General features: G+C 43.2%; 1 protein-coding gene across 10 annotated transcripts in view; it reads right to left on the reverse strand.

Annotated features, from left to right (window-relative positions):
* The window catches only part of RPH3A (rabphilin 3A), a 285,353-nt gene that overhangs the window by 117,828 nt on the left and 152,729 nt on the right, over positions 1–14,796 (reverse strand). For all 10 annotated transcript variants that reach the window (XM_073790165.1, XM_073790168.1, XM_073790159.1 and 7 more), the window contains one exon: positions 10,076–10,186. The gene's annotated coding sequence lies outside the window, so the exon portion shown is untranslated. The remainder of the gene's footprint in view (positions 1–10,075; positions 10,187–14,796) is intronic.

The raw sequence follows: 14,796 nt of genomic DNA on the forward strand, positions 1-14,796 counted from the left end.
AGTACAGAGGGATTTAGCATATCGTTCTCTTTACTTCTGTTTATGTTTGAATTTTTCCATAGGTAAAAAATTAAAAAGACAAGTGTCCGAACTATGTTCAGTACGGCACCATTTGTGTTTAAGCCAATTTGCTTTCATAGACAAGAGGATATATAAGAGACCAGAATGAGTGCATGTCTCTGGCAAGAGAACTAGGGAACAGACGTGGGAGGGAGGATTTTAACCTCATATCCTTTTCTGTCTTTTAATTTGTAACCATGTATACCTCTTATCTATGTGCGCATTTATCATTCAAATGGAAAGAAAACTGGTTTGCCAACCTCCATAAGGATAAACACAATTCTACCTGAAATCAAAAGAATCAAAATAATACTTGGGACTTCCCTGGTGGTGCAGTGGTTAAGAATCCGCCTGCCAACGCAGATGACACGCGTTCAAGCCCTGGTCTGGGAAGATCCCACATGTCGCGGAGCAACTAAGCCCGTGTGCCACAACCACTGAGCCTGTGCTCTAGAGCCCACAAGCTACAACTACTGAAGCCCGCGCACCTAGAGCCTGTCTCCGCAACAAGAGAAGCCCGCGCACGGCAATGAAGAGTAGCCCCAGCTCGCAACTAGAGAAAAAGCCACGCGCAACAACGAAGAACCGATGCAGCCAAAATAAAATAATACCTGAAAACAACAAACATACCAATACACTAAAAAGAATGTACTTCTAACTTTGACCCTCGCCCATACCACACCACACCACTACCTTTGGGGATTTCCTGGACAACCTAGTAATAAATGAAATAGTGTTCAACTGTATTTGTGGGTCAAACTGTTATTTCTTTGAACTGACACAGAACAAAGCCTGGGCCACATGGGATGCCAATTATACCCACGTTATAATGGAAATGATTTAAAGTTTAACTTGTTCAGTTTCCTCACTTTAAGAATGACAGAACTACAGTACAGCATTCATCAATAAGAAAATGGTTAATGGGATGAAGTGAGAGAGTGGCATGGACATACATACACTACCAAATGTAAAATAGATAGCTAGTGGGAAGCAGTGCATAGCACAGGGAGATCAGCTCGGTGCTTTGTGACCACCTAGAGGGGTGAGATATGGAGGGTGGGAGGGAGACAAAAGAGGGAGGAGATATGGGGATATATGTATACATACAGCTGATTTACTTTGTTGTACAGCGGAAACTAACACAACATTGTAAAGCAATTATACTCCAATAAAGATGTGAAAAAAAAAAAAGAAAAGAAAATGGCTAAGCAAGTAATGACATATCTGTATGATGGAATACTGTTATGGACTGAATGTTTGTTGCCCTCCCCCCCACTAACATGCATATGCTGGGTCCCTAACCCCCAGGGTGATGGTATTAGGAGGTGGGTCCTTTGGGAGGTAATTAGGTTTAGATGAGGCATGAGGGTGGGGACGTCATAGTGGGATTAACATTCTTGTAAGAGGAGGAAGAGACACCAAAACTTGCTCTCTCTCTGCCATGTGAGGACACAGAGAGAAGGAGGCCAGCTGTGAGCCAAGAAGAGGGCTTCTGCAGAAACCAACTCATCTGGCACCTTGATCTTGGACTTCCCAGCCTCCAAAAATGTGAGGAATAAATGTCTATTGTTTAAGCCACCCAGTCTGTGGCACTTTGTTGTGTAGCCTGAGCTGACCAGTAGATATACCGTGAAGCTATTTAAAAATATAACACACATATATGTACTGACATGGAAAGAACTTTAAGACACATGTTGGGTGGAATAAGCCAGTTGTGATTACAATCTTACAGTATTGTACATTTATGTAAAACACATTCATATAACAATACTATACATATTAATGCACAGATGCATAGAAGATTATCTGGAAATATAAACATCTAACAAATAGGATACTTTAGGAACATGGGAGAGTCATGGTCAAAGGCGATACTGGCTTTACTTGTAAATTTTAATTTTTTATAAAAATGTATTCTCTGTAACTTATGTAATTTAAAATTATTTCAGGATGTACCCCCTCCAAAAGGTCCAGAAGGGATAGCCTGACCCCAAGCCATATGATCAGTCTACTTCAGGGATACTTCTAGAATTGAAATTCTAAAATCTGCCTCCCAATCTGAGAGTTCTTCCCACAACCACTTAGCTCTCCATCTTAATTCTGAAACCAACAAAAATTACATTCTGCTGCTGAAGAGAGAATAAGGCAGAACCCACATCCCACCAGACACCAATGAGGAGATAATGCTTTTTACACACTAAACATAACATGGTTAGATCTCAACAAGGTTAGCTAAGACAATTAATTTCAAAGCCTTCCAACTGACAGCAATACACAAATCAGCTTCCCCATCAGCTTTAGGAAACTAATTTCGCTGCGGTGAAGAATTCGGTAGGGGGTTCCAATGCCTTTTCAAGAAGAAGAGGATTCACTTCAAAGGGAGATGAAACTATTTTCTAGAGCAACTTCATAATTATACCACAAGAACAATGTTTACCTCTAAAACACCTCTAAAACCAACACCCAGTAGGAATACGCTGGAAGGAAGAAAGAAGCCTCAAAACGGTGGCAGGTTGAAATCTGCAAGACACATTCGTGAGAGGAAAATAAAAAGATCAAAAGTCTCAGAAAGTTTATTAGCAATTATAGTAGGCACTAACACTTATTTACTCAGTCAAAAAATATTGAGTACTGATGGTGCCAGGTGCTGGGGAGATAGCAGTGTACAAGACACACAGAAATCCTGCCCTCATGACATTCTGGCAATAAATGTTTAAGTGCTATTATAATCTGGGCAGGTGAATAGGGAGCACCCAGGAAAGAGGTTTCTATTTTAAATACAGTGAATGGTCAGGGAAGGTCCCACTGAGAAGGTAATGTTTGAGCAATCACCTGAAGGAGGCAGAAGAGCAAGCCCAGCAGACATCTAAGGGACGTTTGTTCAGGCAGAGGGTATGGCAAGTGCAAAGGTCCTGAGGTAGGGACATACCTAGCATGTGTTTGTGGAGCAGCAAGAGGCTAATACTGCCAGAACAGAGAGACCAAGGGAAGAATTCCAGGAGATATTATGAGAGAGGAAGCCAGGAGCCTGATGGTGTAGGGTCTTATAGGTCATTGTAATGACCTGGCCTTCTACTCAGAAAGACAGGTGCCACAGAAGAGTTTAGAGAGCCAGAGTGACATGAACTTACAAACCACTGAGTGCACTGATGGGGAGCAAGGGGAGAGGTGCAAAGACCAGTTAGGAGGTCACGGCAATAACCCAGGGGAAAGATAATTCATCGAGTACTTGCTGTGAGCTAGGGACTTTATAAACCACATCTTTTTGTTTGCTTGTTTGAATTGAGAGATAATCCCCACACCATAAAACTCACTATTTAAAATTGTACAGTTCATAGACCCACAGACATAGAAAATAAACTTATGGTTACCAAAGGGGAAAAGTCGGGGTGGGGAGGGATAAATCAGGAGTTTGGGATTAACATATACACACCATTATATATAAAGTAGATAAATAACAAGGACCTACTGTATCGCACAGGGAACTATACTCAATCTTTCGTTATAACCTGTAAGTGAAAAGAATCTGAAAAAGGATACATATATGGATTTTGACAGATAGATCTGAATCACTTTGCCGTACACCTGAAACTAACACAACATTGTAAATCAACCATACTTCAATAAAAATAATAAAAAATAAAATTGTACAGTTCAGTAGTTTTTAAATGTTCACTAGGTTGTGCAGCCATTAACACTATCTAATTCCTGAGCATTTTCATCACCCCCAAAAGAAACCCTGTACCTGTCAGAAATTCCCTTCTCATTCTCCCTGCTCCCAGCCTCTGGCAACCACTAATTACTTTCTGCCTCTATAGATTTGCCCATTCTGGACATTTTCCATAAGTGGGATCACAAAGTATGTGACCTTTCAGCTCTGGCTTCTTCCACTCAGCATCCTGTTTTCAAGGTTCCTCCATGTTGCAGCCTGCATCAGTCCATTATGGCTGAAGAATATTGTAACATCTTATCCAATCCCCACAAAAGTCCCACAAGGAAGAGCTGTCATTACCATGCCAGTTTTCTGATGAGAAACTGCAGCACTGAAAGGTGAAGTAACTAGCCCAAAGGCAAACCAGAGAGTGGAAGAGCTGGCCTTGACCTCAGAAGCCTTTCTCCAACACTGACCATTTGACCACGTCGTTAACTGCACTTCTGAATGGTGGCATGAACAAGGACCTTAGCAAGGCCCCTCATTGGACTGGGGAAGTGGGGACCCTGATCTCATACAGTCAGGCAAGGCTGTGACTGAAACTCAAACATCCTGACATCCTATTCAGCGAGGCTCCACTCTAGAACCTCCTTGCTGCCCTGGTGGGTCCTTCTCATTCTGGGTGTAGTCACAAGAAATGGCCAAGGGTGAGATCAAGGAGGTGGGCAGTGGGGGGGGGGGGAGCAAAATGCCAACAGCATTGCCTCCCCACAGCTGAACTCAAAAAACATCAATTCAGCGTAACCAACATTTACTAAGCACCTACTGTGTGCTAGATCTGTGTGAACAGAAGCCTCAATAAGATGTGGTCCTAGCCCTTGAAAAATTCAAGTGGCTGTTGGGGAAACCACTATCCCAGTGTTATCTCAAAGAAGACGCTCTGTCTTTGCCATCTTTGCATCCGCTAGGAACCTGGCCCCGACGCCAGGTACACAGCACTCTTCCAACAGACATTTGCTGAGGAACATCTCTGTACTAGGGATGTGACCGGTTCCCCTTAGCTCTTTCTTATTAACCCTGCTCCACCTACAACCTTCCTTCAAATGCACCGTTTAATGTCCTACGCAATCCCCCAGCCACACCTGTTTGAGAAAGGGGTGGTCAACACACTCACACAGTACCAATCAGAGTTCTGTTGCTGAGGATTTGAATGGGGCTCTAAAGACTGAGCTATTTTGCTCTTAGGAGGAGTGGCAACCACTGTCAGGGCTCCATCCAGATTGCCATGGATCCCTTTACCATTTTCATGCATGCAGGCTGCCTCATAGGTGACACAGAGAACCCCAAGAGTCTGGGAATTCCCTTAACTAGTGACTGACAGGTGCAGGGGCGCAAATACTCCAACCATCTCGCCTCCTTATAGGGACAACTCCAAGGTTTGACTACACTGTCTCTAGAGCTGCCCCTGCAGGATTAAGTGAAGATTACTCCCTTGGAACTGTCCTTGGTACCACGTCCCTGCATGGCCTCTTTTCCTTCCCTTGAGATCCCTATTTCCCTCCTTCCCCTCCCAGTTTCCCCTGAGAATGCTTCCTCATAAATCCTTTTCACATGAATCCTCATCTCAGGGTCTGCTTCTGGGAAACAAGCATTGCTTGTCCATTCTCTGTTCTGTGAGGAATATCAGGGACCTGTGGAGTCTTCTCTTAACTGCTTCTACCCTTGCTGTGGGCAGAAATAATCTCACAAGTCACCCGTAACATCTCAGAGTCCAAATTTGGGGAGGCTGGCCTTTCTTCCCAACAAACTGGAATTTGGGCATAACAGTAATAACACATATTCAGTTGAAACATCACACCTTCCTCTCTACCACTTCCACAATGAATATCTTTTGGTTCTCCCACTGATACACTCCCCCCTGACAAGTTGGGACCATGCAGACAAGCAGCAGGGCTGTCAGATGAATGGAGAACTTTCAGTGAATAGAGAGTCTTCATAAAAAGATGACTTCTCTCTCTCAAACCAGCAGCTGAAAAATTCCTCTCAGGACAAACCAAAGTCCTTTGTGGGTCAGATGATTATACAGAGCAAGTGCATTCCCAATGATTTGAGGGTTCCAAATGCAACCCTCTAACAGGTTGGTATCAATCAGATCCCAACCAGGAAAACAGACACCACTCTAAGTATTTCAAACAAATGAAACTTAATGCTGGAAATTGGTTGTATGGGGGACAGAAAAGATCAGAAGCCAAGATGGATGGTAAGACTACCCAGAGATTAGCCACAGCAAAAAGCCACACTTGTGTCTAGGTCTGGATAGCCAGAAGGAGGAAAGGGTATTACCAGAGCCCAGGGGCCAGGGTCACAAGGCAAAAGCTGGAGCTGTAGAGGAGATGCAGCCATTGCAAAAGAGGCCTCTCAAGGTAGAGGGAGGTAGGAAAGAAATGCTCCAGGTTCTCCCTCCCTCCTGTCCTCCAATATCCTATGAAGGTCTCCCATTGGCTGCCCTCAGGCAGAAGCCAGGGAGGCTAAAATGCAGCCTAGAAGGCTCCCCTCTCCCCATGATAACAGAACAAGGAACGGAGAGCAGTGGATCTGAGGGTAAACTTGTCAAGGACTACGACATTCTGGCCTCATTCACTCATTCAGTGAACATTTCTTAAATATCCGAGGCACAGAGCTAGGTGCCCAGAGACTACAACACTAATAATACACAGCCCCTCCCTTGAGGGAGAGTTATTCACAATTGTATGAATTGTGGGCTGATAGTAAAGATCATATATGACATAACCTGGGGGTAGCAGATTTGGGGTTGCTTCACTGAGATGAAATTCAAGCTTCTTCTTAAAGGATGAGAAGGGCTTTGCCATGTGTGGGGGGGAATCTCTTGTTTTTATCTGCCCAGTATCTAACATCCCTTGGGGAATGACCTTTGGTCCACTCAGTCCCTGTGGTTTCCCAAGGGATGAACACATGACCCAAATCTGACCAATCAGTTTATTCCATCTTCCTGGTCGTAGTGACTGTATCAAGGATGGGCACATGACAAACTGGTCCAATGAGAGGCAATCCTAGATTCTCTCAGGACCCAGAAATGGAAAGGATCTCCATTTCTCCTGGTGTTATTACAATGGATAGAGGTACACCTGAATTGCCACTAGCAAGAATGAACATACTGAAGAATGAAGCCAACACAAAGGGAAATAGATCTGAGTGGAAGAGAAAGTCCTGATGGTATTATTTGAGTCCCTGGATCCGGCCATACCTGAGGCCAATAATATTAGATCCTCCAGTTATTTGAACAAAAAGTTTTTTGGTTTTTTTTGTTTTTTTTTGCTTCAACCACTTACAATCCATCAGGGGGAAGACAGGGTAAAAGAGGAAAAATTATAACTTATAATGAAATAATAATATTTAGTGAATATTTATGATAAGCCAGGTACTACACTGTGTTTACCTAGATTTTTTTCATTGAGTCTACACACCTCTCTATGAAGTAGGTATTATTACTGTCCGGTATTTTATTGATGAGGAAACTAAGGCTCAGAGAGGTCAAGTCACCTGCCTAAGGTCACAGAGTTTGGAAATGGCAGAGCCAGAATTTATTTTTTTATAACATCTTTATTGGAGTATAATTGCTTTTCAATGGTGTGTTAATTTCTGCTGTATAACAAAGTGAATCAGCTATATGTATACATATATCCCCATATCTCTTCACTCTTGCATCTCCCTCCCACCCTCCCTATCCCACCCCCTAGGTGATCACAAAGCACCGAGCTGATCTCCCTGTGCTATGTGGCTGCTTCCCACTAGCTATCTATTTTACATTTGGTAGTGTATATATGTCCATACCACTCTCTCACTTTGTCCCAGCTTACCCTTCCCCCTCCCCGTGTCTTCAAGTCCATTCTCTACACCTGCGTCTTTAATTCCTGTCCTGCCCCTAGGTTCTTCAGAACCTTTTTTTTTTTTTAGATTCTATATATATGTGTTAGCATATGGTATTTGTTTTTCTCTTTCTGACTTACTTCACTCTGTATGACAGACTCTAGGTCCATCCACCTCACCACAAATATCTCAATTTCGTTTCTTTTTATGGCTGAGTAATATTCCACTGTATATATGACACATCTTCTTTATCCATTCATCTGTCGATGGACACTTAGGTTGCTTCCATGTCCTGGCTATTGTAAATAGAGCTGCAATGAACATTGTGGTATATGACTCTTTTTGAATTATGGTTTTCTCAGGATATATGCCCAGTAGTGGGATTGGTGGGTCGTATGGTAGTTCTATTTTTAGTTTTTTAAGGAACCTCCATACTGTTCTTCATAGTGGCTGTATCAATTTACACTCCCACCAACAGGGCAAGAGGGTGCAGAGCCAGAATGTGAACCCAAGCAGTGTGACTGCGGATTCTACATACTGGAACCATTCTGCTGAGTGGTCAATTGAGTTACAGGTGGAATGAGAAAAGTACATAGGAAAGGCTTGAACCAAGCTATACATGGCTCTGCCCCGGTTTCATTTTGGAGGACAGCCCCTCCAAGGGTACAGCTGTGGGTCACAGGTCTGCATGGCAAACAGCTCTTCCACCCATCAGCGGGTGTCCTCGTGGGCTCAGGTCACCTGGCCCTGCCGAGAAGATAAATGGAACCCTTGTTGAGGGACATAGAATTTGAAATGCAAAAGGTAGGAGCAGCAGGTTGCTGCCACCCACTGGCCCCCACCTCTCACAGAGCCCCTCCCCACACGCAGACTTCCCTGGAAGGACCCACTTTTTCCATGATTGTGACTGTCTCCTGGCAGGTACTGCAATTGGACCCCCACTATAGTTTCCCCACTCCACAGAGTAGACGGCAGGGGGTGTATTTGCTTTTTATTTTGGAGAAGGTAGATGGGAGTAGATTCTGAAATTCGCCCATTGCCTACTTACCAATTCCCTCATACTCTTAGAATGTGTATGCGTGGGTGCACACACACACACACATGCACACAGAGCTCTCTGTTGATGCAAATTATGCCCTTCCTTCAAAGCCTCCTGAAATGTCACCTCTTGTGGTAAGCCTTCCTTGAACCCCCAAACTGGATCCACCTCTCTTGTCTCAGAACTCCAAGAATCAGAGTCGCTTAGAGGAAACCAAGTTCAAAGAGATTAAATGACCCAAGTCTACATGGTATACATGTCAAAGCCACAACTGGATTTCAAGTTTCCTCATGCCTCTCTCCAGACCAGTTCTCTTCCATGAGATCAAGAGTTCTAATTATCTGTATCCCATTGCTGAACACTTTTTTAACTGGCAGATAGCATTCATCATATCAGTGTTGACTGACTGGTAATAGCTGTCTGGAACATTGTGTTGAGAAGGATGCAGAAGGTCATTGTGTTGTGCTCAGTGCCAAGATGGATGACCAATGTCTGCCACAGACGTAGACTGGAGAGTGATGTCACATATGCCATGTATCTGCCACCGTGTTTTACCTTTCAGAATGTCCCAGGCAGAATTAGCTGCCCCTTGACCTGGATTCCCATACCAACTTAAACGTATTTGAGAACGTTTCACATTGTGCTGTAACCATATGTTTGCGTGTCTCTCCCATTAGATAGTGAGTGGCTTGAGGACACAAACCACTTGTGCATCCCTTCAGTCAGTGCCTTGAGTGAACCAAAGCAGATTCTCAGTAACTGTCTGAATGTCGCATCATTCTGATTTGTTAATTATAATTTCACAAGTTTATGTCTTCTTTAAACAACTTTCATGAGAGCTGGCATCATATCACATTGTGCCTAGCATAATGCTGAATGTGTATTTAACTTAATTTGCTATTAGTTGTAGAGTGTTTACTATATGCCAGGTGCATGATATGGGCTTATAATATATTGCTGCATTTATCTCTCTTCTACACTCTACAAGTTAGCTATTAACCCTACTTTACAAATGAGGGCACTGAGATTCAGAGAGTCTATTCAACTTGCCCGGGGTCACACAGCTAGTAAGCAGCAGAGCTGGGATTTAAATCTGGGTCTCTGTGACAGCCATTTTGGCTGATTGATCACCATTATAATAAAGAGTAGTGGTCAGTGAGGAGGAAATGAAAATACCTACATTTAAAATCTAGAAACTGATGTGGGGCTTGAAGTGCCATGTTTCATCTTACTAAATGTGGCGTTTCAGCTCAGAGCCTCTTTGGGGTGGTTGCCAGAGTCTGAGCCAGGCTGCGGTGGCCACTGTGCAGTGAACATCCATGCTGCCTGGACTCAGACTGCCTGGTCCAGCCCAGTGTGACTCAGCACCTGGAAACTTGTGCTTCTTTAAATAGATCCTGCTCTCAGCTGGGTCTCAGCGGTGATCAGTGACTTACCTGTCATCAGAGGAAGGTATCCTAGGGCTTGATGAGCTGCTGTGCCGCTGTGCCGGAGTGGAGCCGAGGGACACGCCGGGCACAGGAAGAAGGCTGTTGGTGGCTGTAACCCTGTCAGAGAATTAAGAGAATGGCTGAGTGAGACACTACCCAGAAGCAGGGGGTTTGTCTACACCCATCACCCAAAGTGGCCTTTTGGGGTTTAGTGCCATGCTCCTCCTTTCCCCCAAAGCCCCTGCAGCTTCGTGGAGGAACCACAAACAAGGTGGGCCAGGGTCAGGAGACCTATGTTCCAATCCCAGCTTTGCCACCAAAGAGCTACATGACCTTGAGCAAGTCCTTCACTTTCCTATCCTCTCATCCATCAAGTGACACTCTACTTACAAGTGCACAACAGGAGGCAGATGACAGCCTGATTGTTCTCAACGGAGGATCAGCTGAATGACTTATGCTGCATCTATACCCTGCAACTAATGCTACTCAGATGGGAGAGGCAATTGACATGTGCTGAAATGAAACCATCTCCGAGTAGGTGTGGGACAATGAGCTGCCACCTGAGTGTTTTAAGCGATGTCCTATATAGTCACATACAGCAGAGTATTCGTAGAACATCTCTGAAAGGATACATGCACACACATTCTGGTGGGTCACATGAGTACTAGTTTGGAGGTGAGCAGAACTGGGCTGAAAGCCCAACTTGATCATGTAGCTGGGTAGTCAACTGAACTTCCCAATGCCTCATGCCTTAGCAGATATAAGGGATATAAGGGACCAGAGCAGCTGCCGCAGGAGGAATGACAATAGCAAGGATGGTGGCAACAACCACTGTCTGTAACCCCATGAGAATAGCACGAGCTGTTGCTAAGCTCACTCCGGCCAGAAAGCAAGACAGGTGCATGGTTCATGAAAGTCGTCACATAAGCTGGATTTAATACACCTTCCATCCCGGTGAGAGCCCAGATTCACGACCTTAATATTCACACTATGATATCAACCTGGCACCTGTTCATCTAGTGTATAAAGCACATAGATCCACTCCCAACTACCCAACTCGGAGAATGAATTAGGTCTTCTGGGCTTGGGAAGCATACGACCCCACTCTACTCCACTCCCAATGAATGTCCTGCTAAGGACCAAGACAGCTCTCTGGATATTCTCAGCCCTTTTCTCCACAAAGCTGCTTACTTGGATCTTGTTACTTCAGTCTCTTGCAGAACTGTCCATCAGGAGTGGCACTTAAATGAGAGATTCTGGGCTTTTTATCAAAGAACACGATAAATAACCATAACCATGCCAAATCCTGCCGGGTTTTATTTGGGACATTGAACCATGGTATTCCGTGCCCCCTATTTAAATTCATCTTATTCCATTCATTTGTTTATTCAACAAATACATAGTGAGGGAATCAATAAGAAAAAGACAATCTAATAGAAAAAATGGTTAAAAGGTAATGTATAGGCAGTTCATAGAAAAGAAAACACAACTGACTCTAAAGCATTTGAAAAGATCAATTGTACTCAAAAGAAGAGAGAAATGCAAATTAAAGCTACACTGAGATACCATTTTCCCCACCAGATTGTCAAAAATTCAAAAGGTTAATAACACACTTTGCTGGTGAGGCTGGGAGGAAATAGGTATTCTCAAGCACTCCTGGTAGAAGTGTTGCTATGGTGTGCTATAATTTAATAATATCTATCAAAATTATGAATGCAGATATTCTTTGACACAGCAACTTCCCTTCTGGGAATTTATCCTGCAGAGATATTTGGACTTGTACAAAATAATGTATGTACAAGGTTATTCACTGCAGAATTGTAAAGGCAAAATATTGGGGAAAATCTAGATGCTTTTAAGCAGACTAGTTGAATAAATAAGAATATATCCAAACAATGACATTCTATATAATTTTTTCAAAGAATGAGCTATCTCTCTATTCACTGAATACAGAAAGATTTCCATGATATATTGGGAAATAATAAGACACAGAGCAATATGGATATGGCTTTCCCACAATACCACTGCCTAACAAACCACCCCAAAACTTAAAAGAGTAATCATTCATTCTCATGCTCATGGATCCAAGAGTCGGTTGGGGTTCTGCCAATCTTGGCTGGGCTCAGCAGGGTGGCTCTGCTTAGAGCTGCCCTTCATGTTCTGTTTGAATCTGTTCCACATTCCTCATTCAAGGGCGGGGTGAAGGGGCAATAGTTAACCATGGCATGCTCCTTTCTTGGCGGATCATGGAACACAAGAGAGCAAGACCAGCTGCATAAATGCATTTCAAGACTCTCACCTCTTGTCAGCTCACATCCCATTGGCCAAAACAAGTCACATGGCCAAGTCCAAAGTCAAGAGGTGAAGGAAACCCACCATGAGACCACAGCAAGGATGTGGATGTACGATACCACCAGAGGGGAGTGAAGAATGGGATCAGTAACTGAACCTAACACACATTCAACACTCATTCAATTTTACTTATCCTTGCATAAAGATGTCTGACCTTCCTGCCTCCCTTGTATAAGGACTCTTGTAATTACATTGCTCCCCCTAACCCCAGAAAATCCAGGATAATCTTCCCACCTCAAAATCCTTAATTTAATTGCATCTGCTAATTCCCTTTTGCCACGTAAGGTAATATATTTACAGGTTCTGGGAATTAGGACATGGACATCTTAAGATGGCCATTATTCAGCCAACCATAGCTGAGATTCAAACCCAAGCTTCTCTAACCCCTAGTCATGTGCTCTTTTCACTGTTCTTTGCTGCTTCCACAAAATCTGTGAAATCATTAATCCTAGGGTTTTCATGGGTCTACGAAGAGAGCGAAGCATATTTCTCTGCAGGTTGGACAAGTCACAGGAATACTACATGCTCTACCAAAAAGAAATGTACCCCATTTCCAATTGGAGCTGGCAGGGCTATTCATAAGGTAGGGCACCAAAGGGTGTTCCTCACCATCCCTGCTGTTAGCCAGGTGAGGCTTCAAGAAGTGGCCAATGTGGCTTTTCAGCATTATTCATTTGTTTCCTTGTTTGTTATCTCTTCCACTAGAATGTCAGCCCCAGGAGAGTGGGGACATATCCATCACACTCACCATAGTGTTCCCAGAGCCCAAAAGAGCCCAGCACAGAGCTGGCATTCCACTGATAAATACAAACCCCAAAGTTGCCCTGATCCAATGGATAGGATTTCACTTGGGTATAAAATTTAAAGATGGGGGAGGGAATCCAGTATTCCCAGAATTGTGCCCAGAATCCCTTACCTTTGGGAGGTGTTGATGTGAAAGCTGAGGTCCCTGGTCAGGACTATAATGAGGGGGAAACATGAGTAAGATTTGCCTAGTTGTGCCCTTCTGAGAACAGAGGTTACATCTCTTGAACATTCTACGTGGAGCATTCTGAATCGATCATGCTTAGGCATCAATAACAATCCACCTATGAAAAATTCTCCCACAAGGGCACAAAGATAGATGTACAAGGATATTCACTGTACTGTTTCTAACAGCAAAAAATTGGACACAGCCCAAATGTCCATCAATAAGGGTTTGGGGAAATAAATGATCATACAGTCACAATGATGGAATGCCATGCAGCTATTAAAAGAATGGGATAGAAGGGGAAAGATGCCCAAGATATATTGCTAAGTAAAAACAGTAAGTTGCAGGAAATACAAAGCATGGTCCTATATTAAAAAAATAATGTATATCAAAACTCATCATTCTTGAAGTTAAAAAAAAACTCATCAAACTGTATACTTCACTGTGCATTTTACTGTACCTAAATTATAACTCAATAAAAGAAAAACAATATATGTGTGACTTCTAGTTCTTTGATTTTAAGAAGCAATTTTTCACATTGTTTTTGAAATTAAGACTTGCCTTTTCATGTAATGCAGCATTTTATGTTTTGTTGAAAGGCTGATAAGTCAAAAGAGTAGCTTACCAATGATGGTGATTTAGAATAGAAGAAATACAAAGGAAATACATTAGCATATACATAGAAAGTAAACGAGATAAGCATATGCGTAGAAAAGCTAAAAATATAGACATTTTGAATTCAGGAGTGAAACAATGGAGAGCAGAAGGTGTAGGAACTAAGTAATATATTTCTATAATCGAATTTTTTACTAGGGAGACACATTAGTAATGAGAAACAAACAAAGGGTAAGGAAAAACTCTTTCTGTGACCTATACCTTTTGTGGGGAAGAGTGAAAACTCACTTTGTATTCAGGGCAATCAGGGGCATCAAAGGGCATTTTGACAATTTTAACAGGCCAAGAGAATTGAACCTCATTTGTGTTTTTAAAATAGAAAGAATTTTGTTGTTGTTTTCGGATTACAAAAGTAATATTTGGGACTTCCCTGGTGACGCAGTGGTTAATAATTGCCTGCCAATGCAGGGGACATGGGTTCGAACCCTGGTCCGGGAAGAGCCCACATGACGCAGAGCAACTAAGCCCATGTGCCACAACTACTGAGCCTGTGCTCTAGAGCCCGCGAGCCACAACTGCTGAAGCCTGCACGACCTACAGCCCGTGCTCCGCAACAAGAGAAGCCACCGCAATGAGAAGCCAGCGCACTGCAAAGAAGAGTAGCCCCCGCTCGCCGCAACTAGAAAAAACCTGCACGCAGCAACGAAGACCCAACACAGTCAAAAATAAAGAAAATTAATGTGCTCATTGTATAATTAAACACCCAAACAACACAGAAAGTTGGCATTGA

Source organism: Tursiops truncatus, chromosome 13 (genome assembly GCF_011762595.2).
Source record: "Tursiops truncatus isolate mTurTru1 chromosome 13, mTurTru1.mat.Y, whole genome shotgun sequence".
In the NCBI taxonomy this organism is placed as follows: Eukaryota; Metazoa; Chordata; class Mammalia; order Artiodactyla; family Delphinidae; genus Tursiops; species Tursiops truncatus.